This window comes from Pelobates fuscus, chromosome 3 (assembly GCF_036172605.1).
Source record: "Pelobates fuscus isolate aPelFus1 chromosome 3, aPelFus1.pri, whole genome shotgun sequence".
Lineage (NCBI taxonomy): Eukaryota > Metazoa > Chordata > Amphibia > Anura > Pelobatidae > Pelobates > Pelobates fuscus.
Genome location: NC_086319.1, coordinates 98,847,719 through 98,864,825, shown reverse-complemented (window position 1 = coordinate 98,864,825; position 17,107 = coordinate 98,847,719).

Sequence of the window (17,107 nt, the reverse complement as noted above, 5' to 3'; positions counted from 1 at the left end):
GTAATACAATATGGTAATTTAAAACAACATTTCCTAATGACTAAGACTTAGTTTAAGTCTAAAGCATTAGTTGTCAAGATTGATTTACGATCCTTTCTTTACAGCTAAGGAAACAAAGTTTTAAGGAGACAGAGCATTCCTTAGAGCTGCAGTAAAACTTTCTGGCAGAAGTAACCCTTTCAATGCTGGTTAGACCTCCTAAGTAGTTAAGATCTACTCCTATGTAATTTTAATTAAAATAACATTTAACCAGTCATCAACCTTTAAACATTTCCTTGCATCCAATGAGAAAATCTACTATGTTCTATAAGCTGATATTTTAATTAATTTGTCTAAACAGATATTTTATCTTATTTTAGAGCCAATCAATACAGCTGGATAAATGGTCATGATATGCTAACGTGATATTAATCACACAAATACATTAATGATTATATTGATCCCAGCTGCAGATGGGATGCTATAACCATATATATATTCTTTAATAATTACGATTTCTAAATATGAAATCAAACCAGATTTATCCAGTCATATATCATGCTATTAATTTTAATTAATTTTGATTAATTAATTAAATGTCTGTATATTTACCAGTTGAGTAGATATTTTCTCATCAGATATCCTCAGGTAGCTAAATGTCATAGATCTGTTTCTCTGCATGGAGTGTGAGAGTTTCTTGGTTACTCTGATCACCCGATTCTGCCTGGACCTCTCTGAATCCCCAGAGTGTCGTAATGTGTCTCTCTTCAATCTTTGAATCTCCCACCTCTGAATCTTGAATTTTTCTGAATCTCCCTCTCTTTCTTTGTCTTAACTTTTTAAAGGGAAAAATTCCTCTAAGTGATAGCCAATCACAAATGTGGGGTGTGGTTCCCTTCTAGGTAACCAATTTAATATTCAGACTCTAGATGGCAGTATTGTTCCACTACACATACCTATCCAGGAAAGAGTTAACTTTTCCTGGTGGCTATTTTTGACGTCATTTATGTTATCTTTATGGTGGTCAATATTTTATATTCACTTGTCAGATCACACAGTTTTTCTCAGTTTTGTCCAGACTATGCGTCTGCAAATTCTGCTATAATTCCTAAAATTGATAGTTTGTGAACTAAGTTTCACCTTAAACTATAATGGGACGTTGTACAATATCGAAAGTAAAATTTAATTGTTTAATCTCCTCTGTCACCTAAGTCTGGGAATAGAATTTATACAGTCTGTCCATCCCCCGTTCTCAATGTCTTATCTCTTTGTTTTGGTTATATACACATTCCATTCAGCTTGGGCAAAGCCGTCAGTTTCAGAGAAAAGATAGAATTTTGTGTCTCAAGTTAACTTGAGATACAAAATGGAGTCTGGTCTGTTTAGCAATGACTTCAGAATATACACTTTGTATTTCTATCATAGCACAAATGTCTGCCGATATAAATACCCTGACATAACCCCCCTTTAGTGCATATCATAGCCAAATAATTTAGCTTATGAATAGGCACTATGGAAGTCACAAGACATATTGTGCAATCACATCATTTCTAACATAGGCTCATGCGTGGAATGAACATGTTCGTATGCTTTTGTACCTGTAAGTGTTTTGAACTTTATGCTTAGTACAATCAACCATAATAACATCATTATCATAACACACCCAATAACAATCTTAACATGGATGAACCAGTCAACACGATCAATAAGGTCAGTATCTAACTCAGAGTATTTAAATGTGTCCACAGAAATGTTATCTTTCTTGATTGACATTTGGATAGTGTGGTTGGGCTTATGGTCCAGCAAGAACTTAAGATTAGGATCTAGAGGGATATCTAGATTCTGGCATAGATCCACCATCTCAATAGCACTTTCGAGGACGTCAGTGTACACTGGGTATAGCGTAACGTCACCGATGGTGATACGAGAGTTGTGGGGTACCTTGATCAGTGATACAGGTGCTGGTAAGGCAATTACTTTATTAGTCACCTGGTCCCTGCGAAAAACACTCATGTTTTTAAGACATGTGCTTACCAACCATTTATCTTTTACTAAGATAGCATGTACTAATGCATTACTGTCGGTTTTTTTGACATAGTCACTTGACATGTTTCAGAGCCATGTTTAAGGTACTCGATTCCGCACAAAGCATTGGTAGAATCGTACACAAAAGGTTTTCCATCACATTGGAAATTATTGTCTTTGAATTTTTCACAGTCATTCAAAATGGGTATTGAATACCAATCTGGTATCCACGGTTGAAAAGCCAAAACATCTGGGGTTTGGACTTTTACATGGATATTTTCCTTCCATGTACCAACGTTGTAGATTGTTTTCATTTGAAAAATGTTTTTGGGAGTTACATATGGTATGGCCAATAAAAAGCAAATCTCCATACGTTCCGGATCAATTAAGAGAGGTATAGCGCTCCCCATCTCAAAGGCCAGATTTAATTGCATAGGCTCAATTGTTTCTCCATCCACATTGGCAAGCATCGCATGAACAATATCCTTGGATACAAAATACAGAGGTATGCGTCCCCCTGCCAATTCGATCATTCCAGTTTGCACTTCGTCGAGAAAAGCAAGTGTGTGGAACAATATTGGGTCATGCAGAAATAGAAGTTCACGCTTAAATAAGTCATGACTTTGGTGCAACTCAGTGGATTTGGCAATTAACTCCGAATGCAAATTTGTTGTAACAACTGTGTCTTCCACAATAGTTAACACGTCTTGGAGAAGTGTTCTTTGCTCTTTTATCACCTGATGAATATCGTTAATGTGTTGCTTTAGCGCATAGATTTCCATATCCAGCTTTTGGACAGTAATAGAGTTGGCTGCAGACATTCCAGTTGCGACAACTGCACCGACAGTGGCACAAACTAATGCAACAATTATAGCGGTGAGGAACCTTTTGGGTCGGTTACTCATCGAAATAGAACTGGATACAAATGGTTTCCGGGCTTGCTCCAAGATGTTTCGCACACGGTCCTGTGCTCTTTGGAGGTGCATCTGGTACCAAGTTTGTAACTCAGGAAGCTGCATCGATGAAATGTTGTACGCCTTCTCGATGGAAATCTTGGGGTCCAAGCTGACGAACACACGTCGGGTAAGGATCCTCTTCTCTGTTAAGATGAACCCTGGTGTCTCTTGAATCAGGATGCCGGAGGATGGTCCCATCTCTGCGATCGGGTTGGTCCGTAGCTCTTGGCACAGGAGCAGTACGATCCAGAAACACGCCACATCCTTCTTGGACATCTTTCGACAGTCACGGATCAGGAACTCGTTTCAGACTTATCTACTAATGATTCAAGGTTTGTTAAGTATACAAACTTATAACAGTGTGACATCACTTGGCCTAGGACAACACATTATTACGATTCATCAACATATGTATTCTTTCTAATTCTATTTTTATAACTTCATCCCTCACTACATTTATTACTGACTCCTCAGCAATATGCCTATAGCAACTAAACAAGCTAGTAACCTGCTTAGAAATGTAGTTATTGGATGGCAAGGAAATGGTTAATGACATGAACATACATGAGATCATGGCACATCACAACATTTCACATCATACGATACCACGTGAATCAAGCATTCATCCAGGTTAGTCGTTCACCCTTCTGCATCCGAATCCACACCTATAATCCTTAATTGAGATTTAGGATGACAAGCACGCAACTGGTTAATGTGAACCCACTTTTCAGTAAAATCGCCATCCTTAGGAATTTTTATTTTGTACGCTACTGGGGAAATTTTGTCAATGATGACATATGGCCCTTTCCAAGAAGGTAAAAATTTATTTTCCTTGACTTGATTTCGCGCAAAATTATACAGATAGACTTGATCTGTTATCTCATATTCCTTTTTCGTGGTTTTTAAATCATAATAGGTCTTAACCCCTGTTGCTGCTTTCTCTAGATTCTTTTGGGCAAAAGCAAACGCATGTTGTAAATGCTTGCGCAAATCTTCGATATACTGATGCGTAGTGGCAGCATTGATCAAATTATGATCTGAAGTACGATATAGTAAATGTTGTGGTAAAACCATCTTTCTTCCTGTCATCAATTCAAAAGGTGACAATTTGGTAGCAGTGCTAGGTGTAGCTCTAATCGCCATTAAAACTAGGGGCAATTTAATGTCCCAGTCTTTACCAGACTCCTTAACGTACTTTTTCAGAATATTAACGATAGACTGGTTATATCGCTCTACCCCCCCGCTAGACGCAGCGCGGTATGCAATATGTAGCTTTCGTTTAACACCTAGAATATTCCACATCTTAGCCATTACTTCACTGGTAAAATGACTACCTCTGTCTGACTCAATTCTTTGAGGCAGACCGAACCTGGAAAAGACATGGTTAATCAACAAAGTGGCGCATACGGTACTCGTGTTCTCTTTACAAGGCAAACATTCTATCCACTTTGTGTACATACATGTAACGGTTAACATGTATTTGTTACCTCTTGAAGATCTTGTTACAGGACCTATAAAGTAAATTTGAATATCAGACCAGGGTAATGACACCCCCCTCTTCTGAAGTGGTGCACGATGGGTTGGACCATGGGGTTGATATTGCGGACAAATCAAGCATCCCTGACAGTATGTCTTAACATCTCTTAACATGTGTGGCCAGTATGCATAATCACGCAATATCTCATATGTGATCTTATCACCACGATGCCCAGATGTAGGTGCATCATGTGCGTGTTTGAGCATTAACCCTCGGTATACAGTTGGGACTACCCATTGTTGAATACCATGTTTAGAAGTTCTGACCAGCAACCCATCCATGATACTAAATTGGACTTTATATCTCATCAAGATTCGTAAATCTTCATTATCTTTGCAATCCTCATCTGTGATGGGATTGGCAGTAGGTTCTTCTATATGTTTATAGAGTCTACCTATGACAGGATCGTTCTTCTGACTGGTAATCAGGTCCTCACTAGGAGCTTCTTGACTCCATTGCACGACATTTAAGTCGGCATTATCTCTAGCCGGTCGTCTAGTTATGGCTTCAACGTGAATTGAACCCATAAGATCATCAATGTTTAGGGTTTCACCATTGATGGCTGCTTGTTTTGCCAGTGAATCGGCTAAGTCATTACCATCCTTGTCAATACCTTCTATCTTAGAATGGCCTTTGGTTTTCTTCCAATATATGGTTAAACCATGTTCTTTAACCAACTCATCGATTTTACAAAACAATTTCCCATGTTTAACAGGTTTGTTATTGCTTTTCAGCATTTGGTTACGTTTCCAGCTAGGCAGATATTCGACGAAACTGTTGCGAACATAGTTGGAATCAGTTATGATAACAAATTCTTTGATACTATATTCTATTGCCATTTGAATGGTCTTATATACTGCACAGAGTTCGGCTATCTGACTGCTTTTGGGACCAATATTGTATCCTATAGATACATTGGGATAATCACCTATCCAGGCGATTCCGATACCTGCAACTAACTTCCGTTCAGCACCAGCGACGTGGTGATATGAACAACCATCAATGTATACCCACGGTAGTGGTCGACAGTATTCCTCGTCATAAACTTTATAAGGGGATAACAATTGCTCTTCTAGGAAGTCATCTCCGGTGTCATTATCATCCAGAGATGGAGCAGTACAGTCATGTAATTCTGCTAAACCTTGGGCAACTGGGCTTCTCTTATTATGTTTATAACGGACTTCTAACGGCCATCCCTGTAAGGATAGAGTCCATGCAGTAATTCGACTGTTAGAGAGGTTACCGTCTCTAATTCTTTCACTCTGCAGATACTGTAGAGGTTGGTGAGCTGTTTCTACAATTATTTTCTCACCTTGGATATAGCTACGAAAAATTTGTAGTGCCCAGACAGTCGACAATAACGCCTTCTCACACGTGTTGAATTTAACTTCAACAGGTGACAAAGTCTTGCTAGCATATGCAATAACTTTGTTTAAACTGTCCTGCTTCTGATACAGAACAGCACTTATGCTTAAATCGGTATATCCTGTCTCCAGATAGAAGGGTTTACCCCCCTCTGGGTATGCTAAACAGGGTGCCTGAGTGAGCTTCCTCCTCAGTTCACTTACCGCTAGGTCCTGAGGCTCCCCCCAGTTCCAGGTAGTTTCCTTTTTAAGCAGGTGTAAGAGTGGTTTCGTTATTTCTGCATAGTTATCTATAAACTTACGGGAGTAATTAGTCATACCAAGGAACGATCTTAATTCCCTGATATTTGAAGGTGTTTTAGCCTTCAGTACGGCTTCAACCTTCTTCCTCTGGGGATTTAATCCTTCAGAGGTTACCTCATGTCCGAGGAAATTAACATGGGTGCGGCACCATTGTGCCTTTTGTAAAGACAGTTTAATCCCTGCCTCTCTTAACTGAGTGAGAACATGTCTAATCTCTATGATATGCTTATCAAAGGAAGTGCTTTTCAGCAAGACATCGTCGACATATGATAACGTTCCTCTCTCGAGTGCGTCAGGCATAGCTTTATGCATGAACACAGCGAATTCATGACCAGAGTTTATGTAACCGAAAGGCATACGGGTCCAGGTATACTGCTGCTATCCAAATGTGAAGGCCAATTTGTATTGGTCTTCATTATGGACTGGTACAGTCCAATATCCCTGCGCACAGTCAATGGCAGTGAATATTTTGGATCCCTGCATTTGTACCAAACATTGGTCTATGTATGGCACTGGCCAACCAGACATATAGACGTGTTTATTTAGCTGTCGTAAGTCAGCGCATAAACGCCATTGTCCATTAGGTTTCAGAATCCCCAAGATCGGATTATTATACGAACTGTGCACTGGACGTATAATGCCCCTTTCCTTTAAATTCTGAATGATGTCTTGTAGACAATCGTATGACGCTAATGGGAGTCTATATTGTTTGATAAATACAGGTGGTAAATTTGGATCAGTTTGTATTCTGGCTACGTGGAGGTTGGTTAACCCACAGTCGTAGGAATCTTTGGCAAAAATATCTTGGAATTCCAAAAGGATTTCCTTTAGCTGTTGCCGCTCAACATCGTTGGAGCAACCGTCAGCTAAAGATATTTGCTCTTCTAGCCTTTCCTGAAATCCTGGAAAGATTTCAGGCTGGCCTATCTCATAAGCTTCTTCAAGCCTAGAAGTTAGGTCAGTTCGGTGTTGACTTACCTTTTCTCTTTGGTCGTGATACTCTTGTGATTCCTGCTCATTGAGCGGATGATCGAAGGGGATTGATGCTTCTTCGATTTTACACGAGCCGTCTTCGACGTTGAAGGGATATGCAGATAGGATAGTGAATAATCCTTCTGGGGAGGAATGGAATATTTGATCGACAATTTCGTCCTAAGTATTCTTCAGGGATGAGGCCTATAATTTGGTTTTGGAAACCAAATGTATAGTACTCAGCATCCAATGCTAGACCTAATAATGTTCCTTTTGGTAAAGTAACACTATTGGGTGTAACATTGTTGACCATAATATAGGTGGGATTCTTATCAATACTTACCATTGGTGTATGTGTTACCACCATCCCTAATCGTTGTATTCTGTTGGATAAACAGATTAGGGCATCAGAGTTTTCTAATCTCTGACCCTCCTTGACCTGTAGGGGTAAAAGAAAATTACTTGTCCCTTGTGGAATGGTTATGTCATCAGGTACTTGGATACTTACCGCATATGGTAGTATTTGTCCTGATTTCAGGGCGTTTTCCTCGTGTAGGTATCCACAAGGATTGCCTTTTAACCTTGTCCACAAGTTGGAATTAATCAGGTCAAGGTGTATGGCAAAGCGATGTATGACATCATTGCCAATGTAAACCTGATAGTGAGGTTCGTCTATCACTAGGAATAAATGTTTAACTGTCTTATTTCCGATAGAAATAGATAGTAAACATTTTGCTATCACATTGTGACTCTCTGATTCGCCATCCAGGTTCTGGATCCACCTGTCATGTGGAGAAGCGTACCTGATCATTTTAGGATTAGCGATCTGCTTTAACAGACTTCTGCTAATATAGCTGTTCTCACTCTTTAAGTCCAGCTTTGCATTCCTATTTCTTCCTAATTCATTTATCTGAATAGGAAAGAATAAGTTGTCATTAACCCTTTCAATTCTGGCAAGGAATTGAGCATGACCTGCCAGATCTACAGATTCAACATAGTCCCTGTGGAGAGAAATGGTTAAAACATCACCTTCCAGAGAGACATTCTGGATTCTCTCTGGAGCAATTCTTACGGAATGCTCATCTACAGGTGCGATTGCGTCATTCACCTGCAGGATACTCACGTCAGGTGACTGACTATTCCTAAAATGTACCTCTATCGAGTCAGGTCTTTCTTCTATTACATGGCAGTTACGATCAGATTGTACATGTGATTTCTCATAGGTTATAGGAACCTTAGCTTGTGACCATACAATTCCATTCACACAGTCAATAATTGTGTTAAGTCTTCTGAGTATGTCTATACCCAGAATCAGTCGGTTATAGGGGAGATCTACCACTATCACCGGGTGTCTAAAGGTTTTGCTACCTATTTTAAACTTTAACCAGGTATTGCCAATAACATGAAGTGCATTCCCTCCTACACTCAACAGAGCATTGGGGAAATCTCTTAGCTTCGGCTTATCCGTTGCTAAGTCCATTACCTGCTGGAAGTAGGTATTGGATAAGATCGTGGCTTGTGAACCAGTATCTATTAACCCTTTGAAAGGCTGGGGTAGCGAATCCTGTATTTCTACAGACATGTAGTACCCTCCTTCATGTTCTTCTAATTCACATAAGAATTTAGAATGTGTCAACATATTACTTGTTTTCCATACATTACCGGTCACAGCAGTAGTTTCTACCTGTACTGAGGAATGCTCAGTCTTACCCACAGGCCCATCCTTTTTAGGATTATCTTGAACTGTCAAGCGGGGACTAGTGGTCGGCATCTCATCAGTTAGCCCTTTCAGGTCTGGATCCTGGAAACTAGTGGTTGCTGGGGCTATTTTAGCCTTTGGCTGAAATGAAAAAACAGAGGAACACGTTGCGCCTCCTTCACCCGGAAGTGAAGTGACGGGATTGGCAATAGGTTTCCTAACACAACTATTGTTTATTTGACTGTTAGTACCTGGAAAGGAAACAGGGTTAGGCATTACATCTACTGATAACCTAGCCTGTTTAGTCACTGTAGCTATATTTGCTGCGTCACTTGTTGTTGCTGTTGCAATTGAACAGGTGTCTCTGCAATTTGAGCTGTCCCTAAAAAAGGATTGATAGCAAAGGCTTTGTTATTCTTTGTTATTTGCTCCATTAATTTGCCCATCTGATCTGTCAAGTGACCAACCTGACGACGCAAATTATTTCCCCCATTGCCGTTTTGTCTTTGCCCATTAGAATTTGGCTGGGATGTCTGAGACTGTTGGGAGTTATTGGAAGCAGATTGGTTGTTTCTGTTTCCATATCTCCTATTTCCCTGAGGATTCCTTCTCCATTGGGAATTGCCTTGGTTTTTATTAACCCAGGGGCGTTTATTCCCATTGGTATTGGATTTTTCAGAGTTATTGTCAGAGGAGTTTGCAGAATTGCTTCTGGCGTTTTCCTGTTTCTGAGGCTTTGGTGTTTTCAAAACCTCAGAATAGGTCCTCTTTTTCTGTTGGGTTTCTAAACCTAACTGAATTTTAGTCTCTGACACCATTTTATCACCAGGTTTCTTAACCTTTGGCTGATTTTCGTCATGTGCATGGTGTATAGTATACAATTTCATGCACTGACTGACTAGCCATTCTAATGGTAGCTTACAATCATAATCTCTTGCGAGATTCATTTGTATGTTTACAGGCATGGCATGAAAATACAGATCTTTGAAATCTGTGCTTTCATACCTGGGTTTTCTTTGGGCCACGGAGTATGCATTCTTAAGAATTACTAAAAATTCTCTGGGGCTTTGATCTGGGCGGCACTTTAAGTTATAAAGCGCCTTCTTTGCAGAAGCAACGGTTTTATACTTACCATATTCCATGATTATTTCATATTTCATCTTGGACCAGGACATTAACTGCATAGCTTGAAGACTTTCAAGATGAACACGGCACATTGAATCAAAGGTCCATGTAATGAACCATTTCTTTTGAATGTCATCATACATGCCCAATGAATTCATTGCGCTATCATAATTTTCCAGATGTTCAGATATGTTTCCTGAACCTCTAGAAAATTGTGGGACAGTCTCTCTAAGGAACTTAACAACCTTTGGCGATTCATAAACAGGCGTTGTTGATTTGCGACTTCTGTTTCTTTTTAAACGTCTATGCGATCTGTCTGCTGAAGAGGAATTAGACCCGTACAACAGTGCAGATGGCGTATCAGTCACATGGCCTTCAGAGTGGACAGTGCAATCACTTTCACTCCCATCACTCTGAGCTTCTTGTTCACTGTCACAATTCTAATCAGCATCAGAATCCTGCCAGTGTACAGAACCATGTCTGTTTTCATTCCTATCACCTTGAACTGGACTCTCCCTCTCAAGTTTGGCCAAGACAGCTTTTTCAAACTGTTCTGCCCAAGATTGCCAAGGTTGTTTGGCAATGCCAGGAGATGGAGAATTCTGTTTCACAGGTGATATTCCTGAATTACTCACCTCATTCCTTACAGACTGTTTTATGAAAACCTGGTCTGGTGTGGGAAAATCATGACAAGGAGGGGATTTATAGATAGTCTTTTCTTTCATTTTTGTGCAACTTTTTGGCACAGAATGATGGCTATCAACCTCACTGCCTGATTTCAGACTCTCCTCTTCATATTTATCCAATTGCATTTTGAGCTGATTTATTTCCTGTGCATATTTATCCATCAAGGCTGTCATTTCTTTTTCATGATCAGCCTGACGAGTTTTATGCTCAGCAAGTAAATCTTGGAGTTTCCCATCTTGAATGCCAAATTGTTCACTGTACGTGTCCAGTTTGGTATTCAATACCTTGTTTTCATCTAACGCCTTAAGAAGTGCTGTCATAAAGAAAGGCCAGGAGTGTATTATGTACCCCATCTTTTTCTCTATGTTCTTTTGTTCAGCAATTACTTTAAGTTGTTTCAGTATGTGTTCATCAGTCATAAGCGTCCGTTTAGCATCCCATTCTACGCTCTTTAACCAAACGTCATAGCTTAAATCATTTTTCATATGTTTATGAATATTGATTAGAGCATTTTTTCTTAAGTCTTCAATTATTTCAGTATTATCTGTTACAGATGTCTCGCTGCCGCTGGCCATATTTTATACAGTGATTTAATCTCAGTACAAAACTCTTTTCTATATTAAGATTAATTGCATGAATTACACAAATATTATTGTATATGGAATATAATTTCAACTTAAACGATCTCAGCAGCGTGCCTCCAATTTGTGGGGATATTTATGGGATAATAATTGTAAACAGAGAGAATTGCCCACGATTTCAATTCTCAGATCCTTAATCGTTATCGTGTTAAATGAAATGTATAACCATATACCGGTAATTAAAAATCACAAATTGTTATACAAATAGATATTTATTTCTTAACAATTTAAATAATAATGATGAGTAACATGCATGATAATAATCAATGGAATTTTCAGTATAACATGAATATGTAATACAATATGGTAATTTAAAACAACATTTCCTAATGACTAAGACTTAGTTTAAGTCTAAAGCATTAGTTGTCAAGATTGATTTACGATCCTTTCTTTACAGCTAAGGAAACAAAGTTTTAAGGAGACAGAGCATTCCTTAGAGCTGCAGTAAAACTTTCTGGCAGAAGTAACCCTTTCAATGCTGGTTAGACCTCCTAAGTAGTTAAGATCTACTCCTATGTAATTTTAATTAAAATAACATTTAACCAGTCATCAACCTTTAAACATTTCCTTGCATCCAATGAGAAAATCTACTATGTTCTATAAGCTGATATTTTAATTAATTTGTCTAAACAGATATTTTATCTTATTTTAGAGCCAATCAATACAGCTGGATAAATGGTCATGATATGCTAACGTGATATTAATCACACAAATACATTAATGATTATATTGATCCCAGCTGCAGATGGGATGCTATAACCATATATATATTCTTTAATAATTACGATTTCTAAATATGAAATCAAACATGATTTATCCAGTCATATATCATGCTATTAATTTTAATTAATTTTGATTAATTAATTAAATGTCTGTATATTTACCAGTTGAGTAGATATTTTCTCATCAGATATCCTCAGGTAGCTAAATGTCATAGATCTGTTTCTCTGCATGGAGTGTGAGAGTTTCTTGGTTACTCTGATCACCCGATTCTGCCTGGACCTCTCTGAATCCCCAGAGTGTCGTAATGTGTCTCTCTTCAATCTTTGAATCTCCCACCTCTGAATCTTGAATTTTTCTGAATCTCCCTCGCTTTCTTTGTCTTAACTTTTTAAAGGGAAAAAATTCCTCTAAGTGATAGCCAATCACAAATGTGGGGTGTGGTTCCCTTCTAGGTAACCAATTTAATATTCAGACTCTAGATGGCAGTATTGTTCCACTACACATACCTATCCAGGAAAGAGTTAACTTTTCCTGGTGGCTATTTTTGACGTCATTTATGTTATCTTTATGGTGGTCAATATTTTATATTCACTTGTCAGATCACACAGTTTTTCTCAGTTTTGTCCAGACTATGCGTCTGCAAATTCTGCTATAATTCCTAAAATTGATAGTTTGTGAACTAAGTTTCACCTTAAACTATAATGGGACGTTGTACAATATCGAAAGTAAAATTTAATTGTTTAATCTCCTCTGTCACCTAAGTCTGGGAATAGAATTTATACAGTCTGTCCATCCCCCGTTCTCAATGTCTTATCTCTTTGTTTTGGTTATATACACATTCCATTCAGCTTGGGCAAAGCCGTCAGTTTCAGAGAAAAGATAGAATTTTGTGTCTCAAGTTAACTTGAGATACAAAATGGAGTCTGGTCTGTTTAGCAATGACTTCAGAATATACACTTTGTATTTCTATCATAGCATAAATGTCTGCCGATATAAATACCCTGACAGCATTTTGGAGAACAATTAAGCATCTCCATCCCAATACGTTTCAGATGTCCTATCAGCTCTTCCACCCTATGCGATACTATGGGCAGGCTACCCGTGACGTCATTACTCACGGCCCTATTTCACGCGGACACTCTGTGTCAGTGTGTATCATGGTGTCTGTGGACAGGGAACAGTCTCTATTCTGCTCTGTGTCAGTGTGTATCATGGTCTCTGTGGACGGTGAACAGTCTCTATTCTGCTCTGTGTCAGTGTGTATCATGGTCTCTGTGGACAGGGAACAGTCTCTATTCTGCTCTGTGTCAGTGTGTATCAGGGGCTTTGAGGACAGGTGTCAATCCATATCTGCCAAGTGACCCTATGTAGGGGGAACAGTCCCTATTCTGCTCTGTGTCAGTGTGTATCATGGTCTCTGTGGACGGTGAACAGTCTCTATTCTGCTCTGTGTCAGTGTGTATCATGGTCTCTGTGGACAGGGAACAGTCTCTATTCTGCTCTGTGTCAGTGTGTATCAGGGGTTTTGAGGACAGGTGTCAATCCATATCTGCCAAGTGACCCTATGTAGGGGGAACAGTCCCTATTCTGCTCTGTGTCAGTGTGTATCAGGGGTTTTGAGGACAGGTGTCAATCCATATCTGCCAAGTGACCCTATGTAGGAGGAACAGTCCCTATTCTGCTCTGTGTCAGTGTGTATCATGGTCTCTGTGGACGGTGAACAGTCTCTATTATGCTCTGTGTCAGTGTGTATCATGGTCTCTGTGGACAGGAAACAGTCTCTATTCTGCTCTGTGTCAGTGTGTATCAGGGGTTTTGAGGACAGGTGTCAATCCATATCTGCCAAGTGACCCTATGTAGGGGGAACAGTCCCTATTCTGCTCTGTGTCAGTGTGTATCAGGGGTTTTGAGGACAGGTGTCAATCCATATCTGCCAAGTGACCCTATGTAGGGGGAACAGTCCCTATTCTGCTCTGTGTCAGTGTGTATCAGGGGTTTTGAGGACAGGTGTCAATCCATATCTGCCAAGTGACCCTATGTAGGGGGAACAGTCTCTATTCTGCTCTGTGTCAGTGTGTATCAGGGGTTTTGAGGACAGGTGTCAATCCATACCTGCCAAGTGACCCTATGTAGGGGGAACAGTCTCTATTCTGCTCTGTGTCAGTGTGTATCATGGTCTCTGTGGACAGGGAACAGTCTCTATTCTGCTCTGTGTCAGTGTGTATCAGGGGTTTTGAGGACAGGTGTCAATCCATATCTGCCAAGTGACCCTATGTAGGGGTAACAGTCCCTATTCTGCTCTGTGTCAGTGTGTATCAGGGGTTTTGAGGACAGGTGTCAATCCATATCTGCCAAGTGACCCTATGTAGGGGGAACAGTCTCTATTCTGCTCTGTGTCAGTGTGTATCAGGGCTGGGCTTTGAGGACAGGTGTCAATGTTAGGTGATTTCTGCCCTTCATGGATTAAAAGCAGACTCTGCATCAACTGTGCAATTTTCCATGGGAGTTTTGCCATGGATCCCCCTCTGGCATGCCACAGTCCAGGTGTTAGTCCCCTTGAAACAACTTTTCCATCACTATCGTGACCAGAAAGAGTCCCTGTTGGTTTTAAAATTCGCCTGCCCATTGAAGTCAATGGCGGTTCGCGCGGTTCGCCGGTTCGCGGACATTTGCGGAAGTTCGCATTCGCCATTCGCAAACCGAAAATTTCGGGTTCGCGACAACACTACACCTCAGCAGTGCCACAGGCTGATAGCTTCCATGCCACGCCGCATTGAGGCAGTAATTGCTGCAAAAGGAGCCCAAACCAAGTACTGAATCCATATGCATGTTTATACTTTTCAGAGGTCCGATATTGTTCTATGTACACTCCTTGTTTTATTGATTGCATGTAATATTCTAATTTAATGATTGTGGATTTGGAGTTTTCATGAGCTGTAAGCCATAATTTTATAACATGACAGGAGGCTTCATATTTGCCTCTCTTTACTAGAACTCCACAGCAGCACAGAAAAACAACCAATCAGAAAAAAGTTAGGTACTATAAAACTCCCCTCCCCATGCATAATTTCCTCTTTCTTTGCTGCTCTGCAGTCAGTACAGGTCAGAGTACCACTGCCTCCTGCTTCTAGTTGGTGGCTTTGGGTTTTATTATGATTTATTTATGATTTATATTAATTATGCTTAGTTTTTTAAGATTTCTGTGCCTTTTGGCTCTTCTTTGTTTCCTCTGGTTTTCTTTGGGGATATTTTCTTTTACATTGTAGTGCTTTCATGGGTGAATGGGGGTTCCTGGAGATACCTATTCACAGGGGTCAAGTCCTGGGGGAAAAAGTGTGGGAACACCCCCTCCCCCCAAAAAACAAAACACTCATATGCAGATATAAATGCGTGTACACACACATTCAGACACACACATACACTCACAGACACACACATACTCAGACACACACAGTGGTGTATTTTAATTTTGTGCTGCCCTGGGCATGACTATACCTGATCACCCCCCTAATCTAAATTTACCACCCCTTCCTGTCAAGGGCGCACCGCTTCCTGATTAAGAACCCACCCCTTCCTCTTTAGACTCCACCTTTTCCTGCTCCTTTAAAAGACTGAAGCACATACTCTCATACACACACACATACATTCGCTAACATACGCTAACAGACGTAAATACACTCATATACACACACTGACACAAACACACACATACACTAACAGACATAAACACACATACACTAATAGACATACACAGACATGCACTAACACACACATACACTAACAGACACACATACATACACATACACTGACATACACACACTGACATACACACACACATACACTAACAGACATACATATCTACAAATTACTAATATTATTAAAATTAAAATTTCCCACCCAGCCAGCCTCCCTACCTTTTAGGAAAGCTGGCATGGATGGGTCCCTGGGGTCCAGTGGGGCTGCAGTGGGGCGGGTGGCTCTCTCCCTGTCACACGCAGTGAGGGAGCTGTGTGCACTCTGCTCCCTCTCGCCGCGCGGGTTGTCTGCTGATGCTGGGAGCCGGAATATGACGTCATATGCCGGCTCCCTGCATCAGAAAACGGCGCGCGGCGAGAGGGAGCAGAGAGCACACAGCTCCCTCACCGCGTGTGACAGAGAGAGAGCCGCCCGCTGGGGGGGTCCATCAGGTGCCCCCCCTCCCCAAGAGGGAACACATGGCATTTGGGGCGGCATCCACCCCCTGAGTGCCTGCAGGGGGAATGGCGTTCCTGCCGTGAAAAAAGTGCAGGAACGCTGTTCCCAAGCGTTCCTGCAGGACTCGAGCCCTGCCTATTCAGTTTGCTCTCCCTTTGATTTCACCCTCCCCCACTAGCTTATATCACAGATTGCTGTGAGTTTTAGTGACAGTGTATATCACAGTTTGCTGTGAGTTTTACTGACAGTGTATATCACAGATTTCGTTTTGCTGCCAGTGTATATCACAGATTGCTGTGAGTTTTGCTGCCAGTGTATATCACAGATTGCTGTGAGTTTTACTGACAGTGTATATCAAAGATTGCTGTGAGTTTGGTTGCCAGTGTATATCACAGATTTCTGTGATATCTGTCCGCAAATGACCTTCAGCATTTTAAACCTACAGGAAAATTTCTAATAGGTCAGCTTGGCAGCTCATGGATCGGCTGCTAGAAAACAGGTCGCAACCCTATGTACAATGGATCTATTAGCGGATGGTGTTTTTCCGTATTTGTGAAGCTGGCATCTTCGTCAGCTGGCATCTTCATCGATCCGTCTACTCAGGCCTGGACTGGGCATCGGGCAAACCGGGCAAATGCCCGGTGGGCCGTGATGGCCACGGGCCGAGACGATCCAGCCGGTCTATGCAGGGCCAGCGCTATCTGAGCGCCGGCCCCGCTGTGTTGCATGAAGGGCCGGTGGGGAGATCGAAGATCTCCCTCACCGGCCCACATGGTCTCAAATGCGGCCGCCGGCGGGGAGAGAGAGGGAGGGAGCCAGCCTGGAGAGGCGGACCCGACGGAGCTCTAACTTGCAGCTCCACCGGGTTTCTCTCGCGAGATCATGGCCCGGTCTCGCGAGAG